Source organism: Antennarius striatus, chromosome 14 (genome assembly GCF_040054535.1).
Source record: "Antennarius striatus isolate MH-2024 chromosome 14, ASM4005453v1, whole genome shotgun sequence".
NCBI classification, from domain to species: domain Eukaryota; kingdom Metazoa; phylum Chordata; class Actinopteri; order Lophiiformes; family Antennariidae; genus Antennarius; species Antennarius striatus.
Genome location: NC_090789.1, coordinates 21272617 through 21283457, shown reverse-complemented (window position 1 = coordinate 21283457; position 10841 = coordinate 21272617). Strand labels below are relative to the sequence as shown.

At 45.0% G+C, this 10841-nt stretch overlaps 2 non-coding genes and 1 pseudogene across 2 annotated transcripts in view; all 3 read left to right on the top strand.

Moving 5' to 3' along the window:
* The window catches only part of LOC137607910 (U2 spliceosomal RNA), a 193-nt gene extending 37 nt beyond the window's left edge, over positions 1-156 (top strand). The window contains exon 1 of the small nuclear RNA XR_011038076.1: positions 1-156. This exon is cut by the window's left edge and continues 37 nt beyond it. This is a non-coding gene — a small nuclear RNA (U2 spliceosomal RNA).
* A 4865-nt stretch (positions 157-5021) lies between these two features.
* LOC137607904 (U2 spliceosomal RNA) lies at positions 5022-5201 on the top strand (annotated as a pseudogene).
* Positions 5202-10447: 5246 nt separating this feature from the next.
* Positions 10448-10630, top strand: LOC137607903 (U2 spliceosomal RNA). The gene has a single exon (XR_011038073.1). It is a non-coding gene; the product is annotated as a U2 spliceosomal RNA (small nuclear RNA).
* Positions 10631-10841: the final 211 nt, after the last annotated feature.

Here is a 10841-nt window from a genome sequence, read left to right as displayed (position 1 = left end):
AAATCTGTTCTTATCAGTTTAATATCTGATATGTCCCCTACCCGGGGACTATATATTAAATTGATTTTTGGAACAGGGAGATGGAACAGGAGCTTGCTCCATCCTCTCCACGCATCGACCTGGTATTGCAGTAGCTCCAGGAACGGTGCATCTCCCCAATGTTGTTCAAAAATAATGCGGTGCGATCACAAGCATGTGATCATGCGATGATCTGTCAACGCTTTGAAAAATGTTTACGCTTGAGTAAAAAGTGAGTGTACTTGGTAGGTTGGATGGCACTGTATAAGAAATATTAGATTCTTGCATTTTTTGAACCTTAATTGTGATGAATAATAAGTCATTTGAATGTAATCTGGCGAGAGCATTATATCGTGACCAACAATATAGTGGTGTTGTATAACAGCTGCTCTCAGGCAGACAGGAAGGCTGTGTTTGTAACGTCCACATTTTGCCGACCTGCGGCCATTGCCTTTGGGATATGCTTCCTGTCCTGTCCTGTCCTGTCCTGTCCGTCTGTCCGTCCGTCCGTCCGTCCGTCCGTCCGTCCGTCCGACTGACTGACTGACTGACTGACTGACTGACTGACTCAGGTGATAGGTCAAATGTTAAACAGTCGCTGGCCGCCAACCCGGAGCCACATAATTCCTTAACCCACACGCATTCCGGGTCGTTACTGGATTCTGTGGACCATCAAAGTAAAGGTCAGGGTGGCACCTGGGTCACCTGCATCTGACACTATCACAGTATCGCGTCTCGGCCTTTTGGAATGGTTTCCATATGCTGAGGAGGGGTAGTTTTGACGGTCGATCTCAGGATGGCGTCTACTGCATCAGAGCAAGTTCAGACTGTGCTGAAGAATACTCTACATTTTTTTTGGAAGGGTATGGAAGAGTTTGTGGACCGGAGAGAGTTTGGCCAAGGAATTTTGTTTGACTCTTTGGGTTTGAAGGCGGAAGACATTTTGTGCCTGCAAAGGAACACCGCGGAGAGGTACTTTGATGTGACTTTTTTCAGTTTACTTAAGATGGAAGAAGTCAAGGGAATGGCGGCTCTGATGAAAGATGGCCGAATGGCGGACTATCGAGTGCAAAGTCTCTGCCGCACCGGTGAGAGAGTGGTCACAGTTCACGTCTACAATCCCTGGGTCACTGCGGACGCTGTACAGTGTTTCCTGTCCAGGTATGTGGAAGTTTTGTCGCGTATGCCGGACGTCAAGGACTCACTTGGTTTTTGGACGGGGAAACGTCAATTCTGCGTGCGTTTGAAAACTGATTTTGATGGACATGATGGCTTTCGTCACCCCCCGGTGACGTTTATGATTGGCACAAATAGGGGATATTTGTTCTATGGAGGACAACCCCTTTACTGCCGGAAATGTGCCACGTATGGACATCTGGCAGCAAATTGCACTCAGGTGCGCTGCAGGAACTGTGATGGGCTGGGTCACACCATGGGAAGTTGCGAGCGTCCGAAGAAATGTAGTTTGTGTGGGTCTGAGAGCCATTTGTTTAAGAACTGTACGTCGGTGGTGTCCACGTATGCGACTGTGGCCGGAGGACGAGCTGCTGGTGTGCGGCAGGTGTCATCACTGAAGCCCATCAACGACGTAATTGCCGAATTAATGAAGGACATAGGGAACGACACAGGTGTGGCTGCTTCTCCTGATGTGGCCTCACTTCCTGGAGGAGGCGGAGACACTGGGGAAAAGCAGAGGCGGGAGTCTGAAAGCTCGGAGGATGTCACTGCCAATGCGGATTGGGTCAAGGTGGGTACTAGGAGGAGCAAAGGGAAGAGGACACGGACCGAAGTGCCATCTCCAGCGGAGGCCCCCACCTCCTCTTCTACACGAAAAGTCGACAACCAGGTGATACCCTTGCGTGGCGTGGAAGAGGTGGAGGTGGCGCAGGAGCAGGATACCGCGATCCAGGTGGATAGGGACCATGTGGAGGTGAGTGCTGATGAAGCCAGCGTTCCAATGTGCTCCGGGACACCTGAGATGGATGACATCAACCACGTTGAGGTTTCATCTCTGGGGGCTGCCGAAGGATCAGTGAGTAGTAAGTTGCCCCCGAGTGGCGTCACCGGTGATTGCTCTCCTGCCCCAGCTGAAGACCCTCTGGCCTGTGAAGAAGGTGCACTTCTGTTTGGTTTTCCTTTTAGTTTGGAGGAGCAGGGTGGAGAGGGATATACCTGACTGTGTGTCATCCGTTTTTTGGTTTGATGGACAACATATATTACATGAGTTTCCCCTCGTTAGAACAATGACATTGACCATTGCAACTCTCAATGTGAGAGGTTTAAGGGATGTCACCAAAAGAGCGATGTTTTTTTCTCATTTAAGCTCCCTGAGTTTCACCATGTGCCTCATACAGGAGGCGCATCTGAAAGATGACAATGATGCCACTTCCTTCGCCCGAGAGTGGGTTAAGGGAGAGTCGAGGTGGAGTATTTGGGGGGTCCACTCCTCGGGTGTAGGAACTCTATGTGGAACTAAAGATGTTTCGATTGTGGGGAGTTTTTCTTTGGTTCAAGGACGTGTATTGGTAACGGACATAAACTGGAAGGGTCTTAATCTCAGGTTGGTCAATATTTATGCAAACACTACTCCAAAAGAGAGAAAAGCACTTTTTTCTTTGTTAGACACGGTCTTCATGACGAATAGGCACGTTTTGGTGGGGGGGGATTTAAACTGCTCCAGTGACGGAGACACATCAATATTTAATTTGAAGAAGTGGGCAACGTCATATGATTTAATTGATTCTTTTAAAAGTGTATACCCTAATGACCCTGGCTATACATGGTCAAATAGTAGAGGGGTCAAAAGTAGACTGGATTATATCTTTTGTCCTGCGGGTTTTTTGGTTAAGAAAGTTCTGATTTCACCGGTTTCTTACACAGACCATAACATACTTCGGGTTACTTTTGACCCAAATTGTATCCAATATGGTAAGGGGTATTGGAAACTAAACAATCAAATACTGTCCAACCTTTGTTTTAGGACTTCCTTTAGAATTTTCTTTAATGAATTAATTGAAATGAAAATCTTTTATGGAAATCTGTGCGAGTGGTGGGGGGACACCAAAAAACGTATCAGGCATTTTGTCCAGGCTTATACGAGGATGGCGAAAAAACGTGAGTATGAGGAGTACTATCATTTACAAAAACTGATTGGGGAAATGATGGTGAAGAAAAATGATGGACTGGACATCGATGAAGAGCAACTGAAATTCTGGCAAAATAAACAAAAGGTTTTTTTTCACAACAGGGCCGAGGCATACAAATTTAGGTGCCTTAGGGAGAAGTGGGAGAAGGACGAGAAGTGCTCTGCCTATTTTTTTAAGAAGACACAATTAAGGGAGAAGAAGAGAAGCATTGCATCCCTTTTTGATGGGCAGATAGTGACTGAAGACCAAAGCGAGCTGGTTAATGTAGCCACTCGTCACTTCTCGCGTTTTTTTATGTCGGAATGTGTTGATTACCACGAGGGTACAAATCTATTGAATAACATTGATGAATCTAAACCTGCATAGGGATGTCCTGACTTATGCTGAAGACTGTAATGTTTCTCTGATTTTGCTGGGGTTGGACCAGGAAAAGGCCTTTGACAGAGTTGCTCATGATTTTCTTTTCAGGATTTTAGAGAAATTTGGTTTTGGAGGCAGATTTAGGGGGTGGATACGGACCATGTATACAGGGGTGGGTAGTAGGATGTGTGTGAACGGTAATCTGGGCAGCCTGTTCGGGCAGACTCGAGGGGTGCGTCAAGGGTGTCCTGCATCTGCTCCTTTGTATGTGATCTTCATTGAAGTCTTAGCATGTGCTATCAGGAACTGTGACCGGGTACGGGGAGTTCAGCTTCCTGGGGGTGAAATTTTAAAACTTTCTCCATTTGCAGATGATACTGCTTATGTCTATCCCATGCCTGCTATTGTTTGGTTTAAACTGCAGAAAGCCTTGTTTGGTTTCCTTTGGGGGGGTTATGAATACATAAAAAGGGCGACCATGTACCAACCTATCGAACGAGGGGGCAAGGGTGTCATCAATTTACGTTTGAAGACCAATGTATTATTCTTTTCAAATGTGTGTAATATTCTGTTGTCCCCTCAGACACACAAGTGTCAGGTTTTCTTGAAATTTTGGCTTTCTTTTCCCTTGAGAAGACTAAAGGTACCATGGGACAACTGCTTCCCAAAGGCAGAGACCATGCCTAAATATTTCGACAGGATTGCGGGCTGGGCCAGGAAATGGAAGGAATGCTGGAATGTGGATATGGCGAAGAATCACAGGGAACTTTATGAGCGCATTATGGTTGGGTTGGATCCCAGAGATGCAGCCCACATACCCGCTGTTGTGTGGAAAAGGATACAGGACGTGCACCTGGACAATGACCTCAAGGATTTTAACTGGCTGGTATTACATGGGAGATTACCAGTGAGACTGACTTTGTATAACCACGGGTTGACGAGAAATAAGTTTTGTCCTAGAAATGACTGTATGGGCATTGAATCGATTAACCATGTAATGTATGACTGCATTTTTGCAAAAGAGGTATGGAGTGTATTAGGAAAGAAATTTTTGTTTTTGAAGGATGTTACATGGGAACAAATATTGTGTATGGATTTTACGTTAGAGAAAAAGAACATGAGCAAGGTAGTAGAACTGATTTCCCAGACCAAACTTGGACTGTGGACAGCACGGTGCGGGGAACTGCGAGGGGTGACAAAGTGGACGGTGTGTGGGGTGTTTGGGCATGTAGTAGAGCACATGCGGGATAAATTTAAGTTGGAAGTGGATCGATGGGGGCTTAGGGCGATTAAAGACAGATGGAAGTGTATTTTTACGGGTATATGAATTTGTGTTTTCTTATTATGGGTAATGTTTTGTTTTATGGTTTGGGGTTTTCTTTGTTTTTCTTCCCCGGGTAAGATTGTTTGTAATTTTTGGTTTGATGATGTATAAGCTGTTTCTGTGTTGAGTTGACTGTCATTATATTGTTGTTGGTTTGAAGGAAATGTAAATAAATTATTTTTTCCAAAAAAAAAAAAAAATCTGTTCTTATCAGTTTAATATCTGATATGTCCCCTACCCGGGGACTATATATTAAATTGATTTTTGGAACAGGGAGATGGAACAGGAGCTTGCTCCATCCTCTCCACGCATCGACCTGGTATTGCAGTAGCTCCAGGAACGGTGCATCTCCCCAATGTTGTTCAAAAATAATGCGGTGCGGTCACAAGCATGTGATCATGCGATGATCTGTCGACGCTTTGAAAAATGTTTACGCTTGAGTAAAAACCGAGTGTACTTGGTAGGCTAGATGGCACTGTATAGGAAATATTAGATTCTTGCATTTTTTGAACCTTAATTGTTATGAATAATAAGTCATTTGAATGTAATCTGGCAAGAGCATTATATCGTGACCAACAATATACTGGTGTTGTGTAACAGCTGCTCTCAGGCAGACAGGAAGGCTCTGTTTGTAACGTCCACATTTTGCCGACCTGCGGCCGTTGCCTTTGGGATATGCTGCCTGTCCTTCCTGTCTGTCTGTCTGTCTGTTACTGTGGTTACTCGATTGTGTGGACCATCAAAGTAAAGGTCAGGGTGGCACCTGGGTCACCTGCATCTGACACTATTACAGCATCGCTTCTCGGCCTTCTGTCTGTCTGTCTGACTGACTGACTGACTGAGGTGATAGCTGAAATGTTACACAGTCGCTAGCCGCCAACCCGGAGCCACAGAATGCCTTAACCCACACACATTCCGGGTCGTTACTCGATTGTGTGATATATCAAAGTAAAGGTCAGGGTGGCACCTGGGTCACCTACATCTGACACTATAACAGTATCGCTTCTCGGCCTTTTGGAATGGTTTCCATACGCTGAGGAGGGTTAGTTTTGACGGTCGATCTCAGGATGGTGTCTACTGCATCACAGCAAGTTCAGACTGTGCTGAAGAATACTCTACGTTTTTTTTGGAATGGTACGGAAGAGTTTGTGGACCGGAGAGAGTTTGGCCAAGGAATTTTGTTTGACGTGTTGGGTTTGAAGGCAGAAGACATTTTGTGCCTGCAAAGGAACACTGCGGAGAGGTACTTTGATGTGACTTTTTTCAGTTTACTTAAGATGGAAGAAGTCAAGGGAATGGCTGCTCTGATGAAAGATGGCCGAATGGCGGACTTTCGAGTGCAAAGTCTCTGCCGCACCGGTGAGAGTGTGGTCACGGTTCACGTCTACAATCCCTGGGTGACTGCGGACGCTGTACAATGTTTCCTGTCCAGGTATGTTGAAGTTTTGTCGTGTATGCCGGACGTCAAGGACTCACTCGGTTTTTGGACGGGGAAACGCCAATTCCGCATGCGTTTGAAAACTGACTTTGATGGACATGATGGCTTTCGTCACCCCCCCGCGACGTTTATGATTGGTACAAATAGGGGATATTTGTTCTATGGAGGACAACCCCTTTACTGCCAGAAATGTGCCACGTATGGACATCTGGCAGCAAATTGCACTCAGGTGCGCTGCAGGAACTGTGATGGGCTGGGTCACACCATGGGAAGTTGCGAGCGTCCGAAGAAATGTAGTTTGTGTGGGTCTGAGAGCCATCTGTATAAGAACTGTACGTCGGTGGTGTCCACGTATGCGACTGTGGCCGGAGGACGAGCTACAGGTGTGCGGCAGGTGTCATCACTGAAGCCCATCAACGACGTAATTGCCGAACTAATGAAGGACATAGGGAACGACACAGGTGTGGCTGCTTCTCCTGATGTGGCCTCACTTCCTGGAGGAGGTGGAGACACTGGGGAAAAGCAGAGGCGGGAGTCTGAAAGCTCGGAGGATGTCACTGCCAATGCGGATTGGGTCAAGGTGGGTACTAGGAGGAGTAAAGGGAAGAGGAGACGGACCGAAGTGCCGTCTCCAGCGGAGGCCCCCACCTCTTCTTCTACACGAAAAGTCGACAACCAGGTGATACCCTTGCGTGGCGTGGAAGAGGTGGAGGTGGTGCAGGAGCAGGATACCGCGATCCAGGTGGATAGGGACCATGTGGAGGTGAGTGCTGATGAAGCCAGCGTTCCAATGTGCTCCGGGACACCTGAGATGGATGACATCAACCACGTTGAGGTTTCGTCTCTGGGGGCTGCCGAAGGATCAGTGAGTAGTAAGTTGCCCCCGAGTGGAGTCACCGGTGATTGCTCTCCTGCCCCGGCTGAAGACCCTCTGGCCGGTGAAGAAGGTGCACTTCTTTTTGGTTTTCCTTTTAGTTTGGAGGAGCAGGGTGGAGAGGGATATACCTGACTGTGAGTCATCCGTTTTTTGGTTTGATGGAAAAAATATATTACATGAGTTTCCCCTCGTTAGAACAATGACATTGACCATTGCAACTCTCAATGTGAGAGGTTTAAGGGATGTCACCAAAAGAGCGATGGTTTTTTCTCATTTAAGCTCCCTGACTTTCACCCTGTGCCTCATACAGGAGGCGCATCTGAAAGATGACAATGATGCCACTTCCTTCGCCCGAGAGTGGGTTAAGGGAGAGTCGAGGTGGAGTATTTGGGGGGTCCACTTCTCGGGTGTTGGAACTCTATGTGGAACTAAAGATGTTTCGATTGTGAGGAGTTTTTCTTTGGTTCAAGGACGTGTATAGGTAACGGACATAAACTGGAAGGGTCTTAATCTCAGGTTGGTCAATATTTATGCAAACACTACTCCAAAAGAGAGAAAAGCACTTTTTTCTTTGTTAGACACGGTCTTCATGACGAATAGGCACGTTTTGGTGGGGGGGGATTTAAACTGCTCCAGTGACGGAGACACATCAATATTTAATTTGAAGAAGTGGGCAACGTCATATGATTTAATTGATTCTTTTAAAAGTGTATACCCTAATGACCCTGGCTATACATGGTCAAATAGTAGAGGGGTCAAAAGTAGACTGGATTATATCTTTTGTCCTGCGGGTTTTTTGGTTAAGAAAGTTCTGATTTCACCGGTTTTTTACACAGACCATAACATGCTTCGGGTTACTTTTGACCCAAATTGTATCCAATATGGTAAGGGGTATTGGAAACTAAACAATTAAATACTGTCCAACCTTTGTTTTAGGACTTCCTTTAGAATTTTCTTTAATGAATTAATTGAAATGAAAATCTTTTATGGAAATCTGTGCGAGTGGTGGGGGGACACCAAAAAACGTATCAGGCATTTTGTCCAGGCTTATACGAGGATGGCGAAAAAACGTGAGTATGAGGAGTACTATCATTTACAAAAACTGATTGGGGAAATGATGGTGAAGAAAAATGATGGACTGGACATCGATGAAGAGCAACTGAAATTCTGGCAAAATAAACAAAAGGTTTTTTTTCACAACAGGGCCGAGGCATACAAATTTAGGTGCCTTAGGGAGAAGTGGGAGAAGGACGAGAAGTGCTCTGCCTATTTTTTTTAAGAAGACACAATTAAGGGAGAAGAAGAGAAGCATTGCATCCCTTTTTGATGGGCAGATAGTGACTGAAGACCAAAGCGAGCTGGTTAATGTAGCCACTCGTCACTTCACGCGTTTTTTTATGTCGGAATGTGTTGATTACCACGAGGGTACAAATCTATTGAATAACATTGATGAATCTAAACCTGCATAGGGATGTCCTGACTTATGCTGAAGACTGTAATGTTTCTCTGATTTTGCTGGGGTTGGACCAGGAAAAGGCCTTTGATAGAGTTGCTCATGATTTTCTTTTCAGGATTTTAGAGAAATTTGGTTTTGGAGGCAGATTTAGGGGGTGGATACGGACCATGTATACAGGGGTGGGTAGTAGGATGTGTGTGAACGGTAATCTGGGCAGCCTGTTCGGGCAGACTCGAGGGGTGCGTCAAGGGTGTCCTGCATCTGCTCCTTTGTATGTGATCTTCATTGAAGTCTTAGCATGTGCTATCAGGAACTGTGACCGGGTACGGGGAGTTCAGCTTCCTGGGGGTGAAATTTTAAAACTTTCTCAATTTGCAGATGATGCGATCCTGTACTTGGATAATGACTTTGATGTCAGAGAAGTTTTGAAGGTTGTAGAACTTTTCATGAGGGCTTCGGGGTCAAAGGTGAATTGGGACAAATCACACCTCAAGTACGTGGGCAAATGGAGAGACAAGGACGCTCCCCTTGGTTTGCCCGTGTGTGTGGGTCCAATGAAATTGTTGGGGTTATTTTTTGGCACACATGATGATATAGTGACAAATTGGGACATTGCATTGAAAAAGGTAGAGAGAAAGATCAACTTGTGGAAAATGAGGAAAATGACCATGAGTGGAAAGGTCATGGCAGTAAAGGCAGATCTGCTGCCTACCTTGTTGCACACTGCCTTTGTCTATCCCATGCCTGCTATTGTTTGGTTTAAACTGCAGAAAGCGTTGTTTGGTTTCCTTTGGGGGGGTTACGAATACATAAAAAGGGCGACTATGTACCAATCTATCGAACGAGGGGGCAAGGGTGTCATCAATTTACGTATGAAGACGAATGTATTATTCTTTTCAAATGTGTGTAATATTCTGTTGTCCCCTCAGACACATAAGTGTCAGGTTTTCTTGAAATTTTGGCTTTCTTTTCCTTTGAGAAGACTAAAGGTACCATGGGACAACTGCTTCCCAAAGGCAGAGACCATGCCTAAATATTTCGACAGGATTGTGGGCTGGGCCAGGAAATGGAAGGAATGCTGGAATGTGGATATGGCGAAGAACCACAGGGAACCTTATGAGTGTATTATGGTTGGGTTGGATCCCAGAGATGCAGCCCACATACCCGCTGTTGTGTGGAAAAGGATACAGGACGTGCACCTGGACAATGACCTCAAGGATTTTAACTGGCTGGTATTACATGGGAGATTACCAGTGAGACTGACTTTGTATAACCACGGGTTGACGAGAAATAAGTATTGTCCTAGAAATGACTGTATGGGCATTGAATCGATTAACCATGTAATGTATGACTGCGTTTTTGCAAAAGAGGTATGGAGTGTATTAGGAAAGAAATTTGTGTTTTTGAAGGATGTTACATGGGAACAAATATTGTGTATGGATTTTAAATTAGAGAAAAAGAAGATGTGCAAGATAGTAGAACTGATTTCCCAGACCAAACTTGGACTGTGGAAAGCACGGTGCGGGGAACTGCGAGGGGTGACAAAGTGGACGGTGTGTGGGGTGTTTGGGCATGTAGTAGAGCACATGCGGGACAAATTTAAGTTGGAAGTGGATCGATGGGGGCTTAGGGTGATTAAAGACAGATGGAAGTGTATTTTTACGGGTATATGAATTTGTGTTTTCTTATTATGGGTAATGTTTTGTTTTCCTTGTTTTTCTTCTCCGGGTAAGATTGTTTGTAATTTTTGGTTTGATGATGAATAAGCTGTTTCTGTATTGAGTTGACTGTCATTATATTGTTGTTGGTTTGAAGGAAATGTAAATAAATTATTTTTTCCAAAAAAAAAATTAAAAAATCTGTTCTTATCAGTTTAATATCTGATATGTCCCCTACCCGGGGACTATATATTAAATTGATTTTTGGAACAGGGAGATGGAACAGGAGCTTGCTCCATCCTCTCCACGCATCGACCTGGTATTGCAGTAGCTCCAGGAATGGTGCATCTCCCCAATGTTGTTCAAAAATAATGCGGTGTGGTCACAAGCATGTGATCATGCGATGATCTGTCGACGCTTTGAAAAATGTTTATGCTTGAGTAAAAACCGAGTGTACTTGGTAGGCTAGATGGCACTGTATAGGAAATATTAGATTCTTGCATTTTTTGAACCTTAATTGTTATGAATAATGAGTCATTTGAATGTAATCTGGCAAGAGCATTA